Here is a 15,721-nt window from a genome sequence, read left to right on the forward strand (position 1 = left end):
GGCATTGGTTCCTCTCCTCCCTTCAAGGCAACCTCATCCCCATCCCCCAGCACACCCGTCCCGAGTCCAACTCCACTCCCGATGTTATCCTCTCCTCCCCCAAACTCCTTGGCCACATAATGGTGGATGTCCTGGAGCCTATTGGTAGCGACCATCTCCCTGTCCTCATCACCATTTCAGACGGTCGTCGCCCCCGCCCCGACCCTCGTAATGACCCTCCCCCTAAGTATGTCCATGACTATTCCCGTGCCAACTGGAATGCCTACTGGGATACCCTCTCCACCCAGGTCGATGGCCACCCTTTCACCTACCACCACCCAGATGATGTCACCCATGCCGCCTCCTTTCTCCAGCAGACCTTGTCTGAGGCCATGGAGACCCATGTCCCTACTGTCGCCATCCACCCCCACCATCCTACCTTACCCCCACAGGCCGTCCTCCTCCTCCTTGAATCCCGCTGTCTCCACCATGCCTTCCTCTGCATGCATGACCCGGACACACAACGACGCCACTGGCAACTCCAGCGACACATTCGTAATTTGCTCGCGGCTAAGAAATGCCGGGACTGGCGACAGACATGCACCCGTTTAAATGCTACCCTACCTATCAACTCGTCCAAGTCCTGGTCAGCCTTCTGTCGCCTTACCGGGACTAAACCCTCCCCCTACTATCCTCTTCTCCATTATGATCACCCCTTCCCTGACTCCCTTAGTAAGGCCAATCACTTTGCCTCTTACCTCTTCGATGTCTTTTCCATCCCCGATGATCCCCAGTTCGATTACTCCCTCTTCCCGGATGTCCGCGATCGAACTGACACCTCTGACCCTCCCCTCGCTCCTGGTTTCCAGTACTTGGACAACATTGCACACACGGAACTCAATGCCCCTATCACTACACAGGATCTCATTGCTACACTCCGCACAAAACGCAACACCGCTCCTGGTCACGATCGTGTCCCCTACCGTCACCTTCGTGAAGCTCCTGCCTCTTTCCTCTCCACCTTGGCCAGGCTCTGCAATGTAGTCCTGTCCACCGGACACCCCGACCTGTGGAAAACCTCCCGTATCCTCATGTTCCTTAAACCTGGCAAACCGCCGTCCGCCGTCTCCTCCTACCGTCCCATCAGCCTTACCTCGGTCTTCAGCAAGGTCCTGGAATCTATCCTCACCCGACGCATCCACCAGCATCTCGGCCAGCACCGCCTCCTTCCCGTTACCCAGTGCGGCTTTTGGCCGTCCTTCTCTTCTGACGACCTTCTCCTTCACCTCACTCATCTCCTTTCCAACTAGCTTAATTCCCGTCGCTCCGCAATCTTCCTCTCCCTGGACCTCAAACGTGCTTATGACCGCGTATGGTATTCCGGTCTCCTCTTCAAGCTCCAAACCTTCGCCCTTCCCATCAACTACGTCCGTCTGATAGGCTCCTTTCTCTCCCGCCATCCTTCCTATGTCACCATCCATAACACAGATTCCTACACCTTTTTCCCCTCCGCTGCTGTGCCCCAAGGCTCCGTCCTCTCCCATGCCGCCGCCGTCACCCCCCGTCCACCTTCTCCACTTTCCCGATGACACCGCCTTCCTTGCCCTTGCCCTCACCCTGCAGCGCTCCCAACACCTTCTCCAATCCCATCTTGACCGGTTCACCGCTTGGTGCAACCAGTGGTTGCTCAAGGTCAATCCCTCCAAAACCCAGGCGATCATTGTAGGCAAAACCACCCCTTCCTTCCGCCTCCTTGATTTCTATCTCACCATCTATGGCCGTCCTATCTCCCTCACTCCCACCCTTAAGTACCTTGGCGTCACCCTCGACCATTGCCTCTCCTGGACTCCCCACCTCCAGACAATCCAAGCCAAGGCACGCTCCCGACTCAGTCTCCTCAAGCTCCTCTCTGGCCTCCTCCCTCCCTCCCTCCCTTCCCTTCCCTTCTCTTTCCTTTCCCCCCTCCCTCCTCCCCACTTCCCCTGGGCTTCCCCTCCCCCTTCCTCCCTTCCCCTCTCTCCTCTGCCCATGGCATCTCTGCTCTCCCCTCTCCCATTCCCCTTTCCCTTCCTCCTCCTCCTCCTCCTCCTCCTCTCTTGGCAGGTCCCCAGACTCGTACACGCTCAGTGAACATTCACGCGCCGGAGATCATCGCCGTCAGTGTTTTGTGTGGGTGCCTTCGTTTGTGTGTAGTGTTGTTCGCCATCACGCCACCACCGTTCACATGCCGTCGCCATCATCCATGTTCTGTGCACCGTGTCGCCTAGTGTTAGTGATGTTTCGCGTCCAGCGTGAACGGCTCCATGTTTTTTCGATTTTTAGTGTCTACATTTTTTGCCCACCGTTTTTACTGTCTTCTCTGTGCCACCTTTATGTACTGCTTGTTGTCAAACTCAAGGCTGAAGAGCGGCGTATTGTGCTGCTGACAGCCCGCCTTTGTATAAGTTGTTTAAAATCACAATAAAGAAAAAAAAAAGTCTGACTGGTCAGTCGGGAAGACTCAGCGGAGGAGCGCCTCTGAGGTTGTCGAATGCAGTCCTGGACGAAACGCCAGGAACAGAAAAGTTTCTTGGACCACGACCTCACATCCAGAAAGGTTTAACTGTAGCTATGTCATCCGGTAGTGAAAGCCTTCCATGATTCGTCAGAGAACCTCATACCTCAGTCTACACCTAACAAGGGCAGTCCAACAATTTTCCACCCCATAACGCAGTTCTAGAAGTTTACCACCAAGACCGTCACAATATCGACGGAGTCTCTGGTTGAGACCGTCTACTCGGTTTCAAACCAAAGGACGCCGATCAGTTGTGGGGACAATGGTGCAAATTGTCAGGTCAACTTGCACCCCGCAAGCGAGGTCAGCAGTCTTCAGCACTTCCACCAGATGCCTGTACCAAATGAATATGGCCTCAGAATACAAGGGACAGACGTCATCGGTGCAGACATGAACGAGATCTAGCAGACGACTGCACGCTGCACGCTCAGTAGCCGCGTGCGTTTTTTGCCTATACTCATTTTTCGTTGTTTGTCAGTTATAGATGCAATGGCGAACAACTTTGTTGACTTTTAATGGTAACCTATGGATGACTACATATGTTGACCGGTGTGGAGTGCACTATGAACATCGCTATATCGAGACGGAAGATATCACTGAAGCAGAGATTCACACAGCGTGGATCCTGTCAAGGAAAGATTACAAAGTCAACAAAACTAACGAAATGCAACTGAGTAATTGCGATCTGCCAAAAAAACCTTGTCATATGCCAAGGAGTTTCTCTTAGCGGATGCTTTCACCTCGAAATTTTGATGTGATATCGTTGTAGGTACTAATGCTTAATTTAGTAAGAGCTTCTCGTCAAAGTAATTTAAAATGTTTTTTGTCCCTAGCACGTGGAGCCTGCTAGTGTCTGTGACGAGTTGTTGGCAGTAAGTCACATCGACAACTTACACAAACCAAGAAATTGTGATATGGAGATACTCAGCCAGTATATTTTCCTTCATTTTCTGTTACTGATATTTCAGACTTAAGATTTCGTCATCTCGACAGAGAGTTTATCTGGTATTACATATCTGTTATCTATAAAATGAGGAAGATGTTTACACTATTTTAACTGAGGCACATATAAAGAAGTAGGCTAAATCTATTTATCACCAATCATGTTCGCAAAACATTACGTGTCAGCCTACACAGAAAGAGTGGAAGTTAGGATGGAACTTTCAGTAATGGACCAGTAGGTGCTATTAATCAGCAGTGACAAAGAAATCATACGCACCAGCCAAAAAAATTAAGCCCCCAGAAGGCATAATGGTTGCTCAATATAAAACTTTCTGTAGCTATGGTAATGTCCTCAATTCGGCGAGGAAGAGAGTCCGTAAGTTTCTTCGGTATGCCCTAGCCAGCTGAAACCATTCATTAAAGATTTGCACCTTCAGAGCAACAAAATTGTCGTGATGTTGATTGTTACGTTTCACTATTTGTTCCAAGTAGTCTTACACATTTTCTGTGGGATTAAGAACGGGTTGTTTGGCGGGCAAGTCGAGGAGCAATAGGGTACCCACGTATTATGGAGGACTGGGCCTTCGCCTCTACAGTCATGCTGAATACGGAATAGAGTATCTGTCGACTGCCCAGAAGCAAAAAAGTATTTGTCCATTCTTTTCTCTCTCTCTCTCTCTCTATCATTACATTAAATAGAAATTAAGCTATCAATAAAGTCAATATTTTGATTTCGTCCATTTTGTGTGATAAGATTACTATACCCTATGTTTATGTTAATACTAGTGGAGAAACCTGGCGCTGCCCAGATATTTATTTATAGCAGATTGTCTCCGTGCAAGGAGCTGATTCAGGTAAGAAGAAACTACAGCATGGTGTGCCACAGGGATCGGTAATAGGGTCCCTCCTGTTCCTTATCTTCGTAAATGACATGGGTTCCAATGGCCACACCTTGCAGTTTGCGGATGATACAACTTTGTTCTCAAAAGGAGAGAATGTTGTACAGGCAGTCCAAGGAGCAGAAGTGTTGTTCAGTGAAGCTAAGGCCTGGTTTATCATGAAAAAAATGAGAATTACTGAAGAAAAAACTGGCTAATGCAGCAGATGTTAAACTTCTGGGCTTTCTCATTGATACCAAATTAATCTGGCAACAGCACACCAAACATGTATGTTCCAAGCTTCCACGGGTCCTGTACCTCTTGAGGAAACTGAAAAATATAGTACCAGAACAGTACCTGCTAACTGTGTACTATGCAGTGTTCCACAGTCACATCAGTTATCTGCTGTTGTTTTGAGGCCATTCTGCAGGCTGCAAGAATGTGCTTTTACTGCAAATGAAAGCAATGAGGATCATTACTTCAAGCAAAAAAAAAAAAAAAAAAAAAAAAAAAAAGACCACTGTAAACCAATTTTCACCAGGTTAGGAGTTCTGACTGTTTACAGCCAGTATATATTTCATTGCCTCTTCCACATAAAGAGAAACCATGATATCTACAGAAAGAGAAGTGAAGTTCACAAATACAGCACCCGCAACAAAGATAGTATCATCATGCCAAGGTGTAGTTTAGCAGAGACACAAACTAGCTTCCCAATGGTGGCCCTAAAATTGTTTAATGCTCTGCCTGATGACATTCAGTCTTTACCATGGGAGCAGTTTAAAACTACTATTTTGTGTAAGCTGAATAAGCAACCCTTCTACAATATTGAAGAATTCTTCTCTAGTAATAGCAGTTCCTTGACTCCAACATCCACCCCCGTACCACGCAGCATTTGGACTTGTGCTTAAAGTTTATGACGTTGTATGTCCTGAACTATGTGTCATACAATAATATAATTTTGTAGGTACATTCAGCGGCTTATGTTGACATTGGCTGCAGAATGTGTTGCGAATGGAGTTAGAAAAACGAAATAATAAATTTAAGTGTAATGCACACTGTGGCAGTTTTTCGCGCATCTCACTGCTTATGAGGTCCTGTCTCCTGAGCTATGGTGTCCTACAATGATATAGTATTGTAGGTATATTCAACGCCATATGAGGATAATTTCTGTGAAATTTATTACTAAGTTTAAACTTCATGCATGATGCAACAGTTTTTCAGGCATCCCATTGTTTGTGATATCATATTCGAAAACTACGGCTGGTGTCGGCTCTGTCTTTGCCACTCTAAGTAAAATCATTTTGTTCGTAATCCTACACTCTGTTTGGCATATTAATTGTTACATTACTGTTTGGTAGTCATGTAACAGGACATAGGGTACTTGGTATACATTTTTTCTATCGGTAGTAGTACAGAACACTTCTTTGATGCACTGTATAGAATACGAAGACGTAATACGATATCTGTGGCATGGATGTCAGAGATGAAGGACGTCCATTGGTTACTTGAACTAAGAATACTGGGCAGGGAAGATGGGATTCGGAAAAATTCCACCTATTTCACTTAAGGGGTGTGGGGTGCGCATGAAAATCGCATGTTAACTTCTTGATTCCGAGAATATGAAGCACTGTAGCTTATTTGTTTCCAAAAATTAATCCTGAGCGGACACAATATTAAAGTGCCTTCCAGTCTTTATGGCCTCTCTGAGCTGGACTGAATGATTTACAAGTACGGTTGCCCAGGATTCCTCAATTGCAAACAAGTACCGCAGAAAAGTCAGATTCCATTTGGGGAGTTCCCTGTTCCCCCGTACACCCCCGCCCTCCCCCTGGTCGAAATCAAAGTGCAGCAGTCGATCTGTTAGTAATGATATTCTGCAGCGCTTGTAGAGCCGATATTATTGTGTTCAATATGCGTTTATATCAAAACATTTACAATACATGTATTATGTGGCATGCCAGCAAGGCAAAACAACTGAGCCAGCAAGAAGTTAATCGTCTGTGCAACGAAACTAAGATGAAGTTCACTGAGAAGCATTCTCTTAGTGATTGTGTAAATCAAGAGACTGAAAATCGAAGAGTTCAAAGGAAGGTACAAACAATGTCTTTGATCTGCAAATTAAGTAAAGCTTCGATGACATTTAATGTATCTAATATATCAATAAAAGATTAATTTTTTGGGATCAGTCAAAACAGTTAATACTATTTTTTGTCCATCTGTCTATGCCTGTCTGTCTCTCTGTTGGCATGTTTAGAATAGATTGTTTTAACCACCCAGTAAAACACTGTTTAGTATGCTTTCGAAACAAACATGTTTTTATTAAAGTGCTTTAATCAATGTATGAAACAAATAAAGAGCTTTTCATTTCTAAGCATTTTTACCTAACTACGGAAAAGATGTCATGAAGGGGAGGTGGTACCACCACACCTCACAAAATATCACCAATGGGGAACGCGGCGTCCATATTAAAAAAAAAAAAAAAGAATCTCGCGTAATTAATGGATATCCCCAAAGCCGAAATTCATAGTCTCGAAAACTATTCTGTGCTCTGCTCCAATGCATCATGGAGCTTGTCTGTAAAACATTTCTGCATGCTGCTCCATAGTTACACACCGATATTTATCTGTACAAGCACTACAAATAATATTACGTACTGTTGGTACCTTCTTACTTGGAACAAAATTATAAGCTCAGCAACTGTAAGCAGGAAGGTAGGATTTTTGTTATGAGAGTTCGCAGCTGTGAGAGCTCTGTGTGCGCTGAGCTTTAGCACATGGCGTGCCGATTCAAAAACACAACAGACTGCAGACTTTACTTCCCGCACATAATGCTGTTTCCTTCGAGGTATTTTTTAACGTTCGAGCACACTATATGTTCAGGAATCTTAAGAACAGCTCTCCACGCCTTAGGAAATGGGTACAATGTTCATATAGAAATTCTATTTTTACAGATGAGCCCAGTTCTACAGAATCAAGCCGGTAGGAGCGCGTTGTAACATTTCTGTATCATACTTGGAGTCTGTGTTATCATTTCCACAGTTACTATGTTAGTTTATCAGAGGCAACGAATGATAATTGTTATGGCTCATGAACAACGTATTTATTATATGCAAGCATTAAACACAGCTGCTCCACTTGTCATCTTGTTAAAACAAAATCACAGTATGCACGATACATTATAGTGACCCCATGCTAGAGATCATTCTGGCATCAACAATTTGCTTTGGTTGCTCTGTAAACGTGCCTGGGTGGAGCTTAACATTTGGCTGATGGTGAGATCTCACATGTAAAAAAAAAAAAAGAAAAAAAGATGCCTAGGGCTATACTTTAATAAATATAATACCCCTAACTCTCCTCCCTAAGTAGATGCTGAGTGGTGTAGAGCACTACTATGCATACAAAACAGAATTATATTGTCATAACACATCAAATTGTTTTATTGTTGGTGTTAAGTTAGTGGAATTTATTTTGTAAAGTGTCACCATCCTTGTTTAAAAGAATTTGCGTCTACACAGCTTTTAAAAGCAAAGGAATACGTAGTATAGTGTCAACACGCCATAAGTAACAAACTGGAACTGGTGTGCGCTACGTAGCACAGAACACATATCGGTTACTGACTGTGGATGACAACCTTCGAAAACATTGCAAATAGATTCCGTTTTGCACTGTGTGTTGCTTTGGTTGGTAATTATGTAATATAGCGGTCACTTCAGTACATATATAGAGCTAGATTTACTGCCTTGGTATATGTTTTGGGACGGAGAGTGACGATACATGCACAAAAACAAAAATAGATGTGCTGCTTACAGCAGAGCACTTAAGAGTGTAGCGTTTCTCGAGGACTGCTGGTTCGTACATGGACTGGCGGTTGAGAAAATATAAATATATGTGACATAATGTGCAGTATGAAGGCAGTTTATTCGTATGGAGAAATTACCGTTTTCATTTCTTATCTTTTGTTCAAGTTACTGCAGAGACCAGTCAGATTGTTTCACACAGTCTGTGTGGAATTGTGTGTAGAAAACCTCACTAGGGACAAAATATCAGTGTGATGGATTGTTAATAGCAGTGTATCATTCCTAATGCAGCGACTTAGGGCTTATACAGGCTGACATTTATTGAACTTTATTAAAAAAAGAAAAACTGGTTACTAACTACGGCATGCACACACTTTATTCAAATGTAAACGTCACTACAGATACTCGGGTTTAGGTTAAGACATGTTTGATATACCTTACATCACTGACGATGATGTGGCGCAGACGAATAGCGAAATTTTGCATGACCTGCTGAAGTGTCAGAACATCGATGTTGTTGATGACCTCCTGAATGGCTGTTTACAGGTCAGCCATGGTTTTGGTGTATTGCTGTACACATTGTCTTTAATATAGCCCCACAAAAATAAGTTGCATGTATTCAGATCCGGAGAATATGGCAGCCAATTGATGCCCATGCCAGTGGTCTCGGGATACCCCAGAACCAGAAAGCAGTCCCCAAAATGCTCCTCCAGGACATCAAACGCTCTCCTGCTTCGATGGGATCGAGTTTCGACGTCTTGTCGAAATCAGGGTCACATTGGATAATGGGAATGAAATCATCTTCCAAAACCTTCACCTACCGTTCGATAGTTATCATGCCACCAAGGAATATTGCACCTGTTATGGTGTACACTATGCCATCAAGGAATATCGCAATGATTATTCTGTGACTGGTCATTGCACACCCGTTGAGGGTGAAGTGACTTCTCGATCGCGAAATACGGATTCTCAGCCCCGCAAATGCGCCAGTTTTGCTTATTGACGAACCCATCCAAATGAAAGTGGACTTCGTCGCTAAACCGAAGCTTACTAATTCCCATTATACTCCACGGCCAATGATATAGTTTGAACGTCCTAACGTAAACCAGCGACTTTATTTCATATAGTTCAATAATTGTCACCCCATATCTAGGGGTAGACCTTTAGACTAATTTGCGAAATGCTCTACAGACTGTTGTTGTCACGCTTAATAGGTGTATATAACAATACACTGACAGATTATGCAGTTTTTCTTCCATGAATCTGTGACAAATAATATTTCAGCACCACTGCTTGACTGTACATGTGAAATAAGCATAAATAACACTATGCCAACAACTCATGTACTTTTTCCTATGGATGTGCAAACAATATAATTTTTCACCACCACCACATGATTGCGTATGTGAATGTAAGTTGTCATGCATAATAAACTTATATAACATTACACTGATAGATCATGTGTTGTTTGATGTGTCATCAGTAATATACTGACTTCAAGCTGCTCACAGTAGTGATGTGCTGCTTTCTGATATGTGATGCACCATGCATGTGTGCTGTGGACGTGGTGTATATGATCTGGGCACAGCTGGCCACACCGACTCATGAGGCAGTGTGTATCAGTCTCCTCTCACCCATTCAATACACCAGTAAACAACATTGGAGGGATGTGATGATTTGTCAGTGCACTTTCAGAGAATATAAGCAGGGCTGAATTTATCCTTGTATTTGTTTTCGATATGTCTTTTGCCAATACAGTATGGCTCATGTATAGGGGGATACAGCAGTTTCCCCTTTAGAATCACATTGTGTCACTCCTGAAGGAAACTGCTGCTAGCTGTATTAATTATGATACAAAACTTGAATCCAGATATTTTGAGCTATTACTTACAGTAATATTTCCTATCATTTTTAAGGAGAATACATTTGATGTACGACTACATTGTTTGATTACTGTTTGTTATCATTCCATGCATGACTTAACCAGAGTTTCCTGATGTACAGTATTGCTGATACTAACATGTGAACATACACACTTGCTAGATATGTCAATGTTAATTTCAACTTAGATTCTTATAATATAGTTATAGTTAATATGTAACGTAGGTATCATTGCGATTTCAAGCTGCTTGTTTGCAATATGTTGTTAGCATCTCACACAATACAGAAGACCACAGAAGCACAAGTCGCTGAACAGACAATACTGTGTAACAGACAGTTACGTTCAGGGGATTAGCATGATTAGTAAATGAGGCACTATTTGGTAAATTATAAACATTTGTTTGAGGCAGCAAAACATGTTAACACATGCAGCACTCACAGCACTATGTTTTGTAAAGTGGAAGTTGCTGTGTTGTCGTACATTCTTCCCTTAGTCATCATAGAAGTTCTAGGCAGTTATGCAATTACTCAAAAGGACGTGTGTTCTCTTAACGTCAGGCAGCTAATTCCACCAATCTTGTCATGCTTGCATTTTGCTCTATTCTACCACTTTTTACAGCTGATCACATTTGAAGAGAATGACATATGGACATGCTAACGTAATTTTCGGTGTACCTGCACTGCAGTAGTACAATATAAGAAGAAATCCACAGATATAGCATTAACCAATTAATGTCTACATTTTAAGGGTAGGGTAAACAGTGTGTTTATAAATCGAAGCTTTAAACACAAAATAGATAAGACATAGGTTTTGCTGCAAGATGTGATACCATCTCCTAGAAAGCAGTGTCTTCATTTCCTTGATAAGTAATTAAAATTATAAACTGATAGATAATAGTTTACGCTCGGTACACTGGTTCTTTTCTTAAGATCTACGAAATAACATTGCTGGTAGGACTCAAAAACAATTTTGTAACGTTCTTATTTGATGGTATTGCGGTGAAAAAATATGTATCTCCTGCTGCATTAATGTAGTACTTACACAATGGCATTGTCACTGGTCTACACACAACTGTGGTTAGCATGTTCATCCTGACAAGTTGGGACTTGCAAAAGTACTAGGACAGCAATTTTTGCAATTACCGTTTCTGTAGAAATGCGTGAATGCAGGGACATAAAATGTGCAAGCTATCTAATAAACATACTACATCCAACAAAGACTCTAAGATGTGCGAGTGCTAACGCACATTTGCTGCACGTGAACATTGAGTGTAAATGTGTTACACAGTCTTGATGTTTGTAGAAAGCGTGCAGGAAATGTCCTATACTTTACTAGTGGATACAAAAGCCATTAATTACTTAGTGCTGACTAACTTTTTTGTGTTCAGTCACATACATTTCGCCTGGAGGGCTTACATTTTTCTGTAGTTCTGACACACGATGTAATGTCAAACTAGCTAACAATATTTACCGCTATTTTGCGGAATATGCTATGATCTCTCTCTCTCTCTCTCTCTCTCTCTCACACACACACACACACACACTGCAATGTCAAAGTAACTCACCTCACCATTTTTTTTATGATTGTGTTTCTCAGTAGAGCATGTATAGACGCCAGCGTTCAGCAGTCGTTAATGCAAAGCACTCAAATATTTTAACATAAATGTGTATCTGCAAGACTGTATTTACACATCCATCAGTTTTGTTTTGGCAGGTACATCTGCAATTTGGTCTGTTCTAACAATTCGCTATTTTCCAGATTTGCCATCCTTACAGCCAATTTTACCGGTTTACAGGCTCGGTACCATCCAACTAACGGTTTTCGGAATGTGCTATGACATCATAGTACACACAGCCATATCAAAATATCTTACCTCGGCATTTTTATTAATTCTTCATCTCAGTACAGCACCTGATCTCCTCACTACAGAGCACAGTCCTCTAATGGAGAGCAAGAGCAAATAATTGATAAATAATACACGTGCTTTTGAGTAATAAATTAAGTATCGGTCTCAGCAGTGCATGCTGACATTGACTTTACGTCACAGTGATATGAAGCCTGCATAACACCAGCGTTAACCAGCCTAACATGAGTCTTACTTCAGCGTTTCATCCCACATACAGTGCATATACGTCACAACTGCGCTGCATAATCTGTGTAAATGCAGTCCGACGGTGTCAGATTGTATGGAAACTTTTGCGAACAGGTCCTCTCAATCGATCTGGTGCCACTCAAGTAACATTTTGCAAAGTATGCTATTATGTCATTATTCGACACAATGTCATTCTCATCACTACAGTGTTGCATACTTGGAGTAATGATAAAAACTTAATTTGTTATAACAAATACTCAAGGACTGAGCTAGGATGGAGAGCCTATTACTCAAAAGGAGATGGAGCCCTTTCGTCCTTGAAGTGTAAACAGAAAATGAAGGAGGTCACACAATCGAATTATAAAAATTAGAATTGCTTGAGAGGTAGGGTGGGGGCTGAACGTGCACGACTTAGGCCAAATCTTCAATATCCTGGGACTCTGAGACCCAGATGTAATTGGCTAGAGCATAATGAAGTTGACGCCCATATGTGACGCCGCTGGCCATAGCATGTGGGGGTGGGGGAGGGAATTCTGGAAAAAATTCTGCGACATTAGGATTCCATGAATGCTGATTCAGACACTGGCGATTCTTGGAACACTTATACTGATGTCAGTGGTTCCAGGAATTGTGATGTTGACAGCAGCGATTTTTGTGGCCAGAATACCAACAGCCCTCCCTATGCTGTCGCTTGAAAAACTGTTGGCCAGGAACTCTGGATAGTTTCCTCTAGGACATACCTGAGGCTTATCAATATCAGTGGTTAACTGGTCTGATAGTCTTCTTGTTAGACGTAGGTTCTTACAGGTCTTATATGTTCCAAATTTATAAGTTGTATATGACTGAACAACTGCACATGTATATCATTTCATTACATTCAGTTTTTGTGATGTAGTCAACTCCACATTACATTTTGTTCATTGCATGAACCACAACTGCAATCACTAGTCAGATGTGCAACTTTTTATTCACTGGTTCCAGTTCCTCACTAAGTTATTCAGGCAAACTCTTCACAAACTTTAAGTCGCAAATATCTTATTAAATAAACACAAACAGTTAAAACAAATAAAAGGAATTATTCATGCTGGGGTAACCTTTTCATGCAGCTGTCATAAGCTCTTTGTTTTCGGCAGTCAGTAATAATAATAAAGAACTATATTTATAACAAATTGTTGGTCTGTTTATCAGTATGTCAAATATGCTCATTTTATTGCTGAGTTCAATATGCATTCAACAGTGCAACATATCCATATTTAGAGTGTCTGTATTTTTGCTGATTTTGTTAAAATCGGTTTTACAAATAAGCATCAATAAGTTTCGTAAGTCTGTTGTATAAAAATGGCACTAATTTCACAATCGATTTAGTCACGTGATTTAAATAAGTTTGCCACTTCATGTAACTGGGGTGAAATTACATTAGGTGTTCAACAGGGTTCAATCATGGGTCCCCTTCTGTTCTTGATATATGTGAACGACTTCCCTTCCTATCTGAAACAGGAAGCTGAGCTGACACTGTTTGCTGATGATACAAGCATCATTATTAATCCAGTAAAAGAAAGTCCAATTGAAAATGATACAAATAAGGTCTTTGGAAATGTCATTAATTGGTTTTTTGCAAATGGGCTTGCTCTAAACTTTGAAAAAAACGCAGTACATCCAATTTTCTGCTGCAAAAAGTACAGTTCCCTCAATAAATATAGTATAGTAGTCAGCAGACAGGGTAGAGCATACTATGTTTTTGGGTGTACATGTAGATGTGAAATTGGGAAATTCATATTTTGGATCTTCTAAAGTGGCTAGGTTCAGCAGCTCTTGCAATCAGAATAATTGACAATTTTGAAAATATAGAAATTAGTAAGCTAACACACTTTTGCATAATTTCACTCTCTGAAGTTATACAGGATAATATTTTTGGGTAACTCAACATTTAGACAAAAAGTATTCACTGCTCAGAAGAAAGTGGTTAGAATAATGTGTGGGAATCATAGTCGTACATCTTGATGGCATCTTTTTAAAAAATTTGGAATTCTTTCAACAGCCTCACAATACATCTACTCACTAATGAAATTTGTTCTAAAAAATATGGACCAGTTTAAAAACAACAGTGACATTCTTGATTATAATACCAGAGAAAAGGAAGACTTACACTAACCTTTGTTCAACCTATCTTTGGCACAGAAAGGGGTAAAATATGCTGCTATAAAAATTTTCGACAAATTACCAAACGAAATAAGGTGTCTGACAGACAGCAGTAATAGCTTCAAAAATAAATTGAAAACATATCTCCTTGACAACTCCTTCTATACCATAGATGAATTCTTGAATAAGAATAAATAAATCTATAAATATAGTATATGCATTTTGTGCCATTTAAGGGAATGGGGTAAATAATAGAAATATTAATCTTTAACTCTGTATTGTAATATACATATATTAAAAATTTTTGTTTCATATGTGCATTTCTTGTGCACATAACATGTTCCACATCATAATGGCTACCGTACCATGCGATTGATCAATGGAACACACAACTAACTAAATAACTAACACAGAACTCATTCATCTCCTTATTACAGTTTCAGTTCTGTCATCAGATTTTCTGTAACTTGTATGGAAATGATTCTAACGCCATATGTGACTATATGAAGCTTTACTTTTTTCACAGACAGAATGTCGCCATGCTGTGTAGCGTCCATAACCATGTGGTAACTAGTTTCATCCCTTGTCCCCAGCAGAGGGCTCTGGTTTATTGGTTCGCGAGGTGCCTACTTATCGCCTCTCTTGGCTCGTGGCGGCCTATTGGACCTCTGGAGGGCTCCTCCCAACTGCCTGGCCCGATCAATATACCTCAGCTTACCAGCCGCATGTTGCTCGAGCAAAGCTCCCGTTCTCTGACCAATTTGTGTATCATACATATTGTCGACATCAACAAAAGCAAAATGAGAATAATGGAATGTAGTCGAATTAAATCGGGTGATGCTGCGGGAATTGGATTAGGAAATGAGACCCTTAAAGTAGTAAATGAGTATTGCTATTTGGGGAGCAAAATAACCAATGATGGTCGAAGTAGAGAGGATATAAAATGTAGACTGGCTATGGCAAGGAAAGCGTTTCTGAAGAAGAGAAATTTGTTAACATCTAGTATTGACTTAAGTGTCAGGAAGTTGTTTCTGAAAGTATTTGTATGGAGTGTAGCCATGTATGGAAGTGAAACATGGACGATAAATAGTTTGGAGAAGAAGAGAATAGAAGCTTTCGAAATGTGGTGCTACAGTAGAATGCCGAAGATTAGATGGGTAGATCACATAAATAATGAGGATGTATTGAATAGAATTGGAGAGAAGAGAAATTTATGGCACAACTTGACTAGAAGAAGGGATCGGTTGGTAGGGCATATTCTGATGCATCAGGGGACCACCAATTTAATACTGGAGGGCAACGTGGAGGGTAAAAATCGCAGAGGGAGACCAAGAGATAAATACACTAAACAGATTCAGAAGGATGTAGGTTGCAGTAGGTACTGGGAGATGAAGAACCTTGCACAGGATAGAGTAGCACGGAGAGCTGCATCAAACCAGCCTCAGGACTGAAGACCACA

Source organism: Schistocerca cancellata, chromosome 2, assembly GCF_023864275.1.
Source record: "Schistocerca cancellata isolate TAMUIC-IGC-003103 chromosome 2, iqSchCanc2.1, whole genome shotgun sequence".
NCBI classification, from domain to species: Eukaryota; Metazoa; Arthropoda; class Insecta; order Orthoptera; family Acrididae; genus Schistocerca; species Schistocerca cancellata.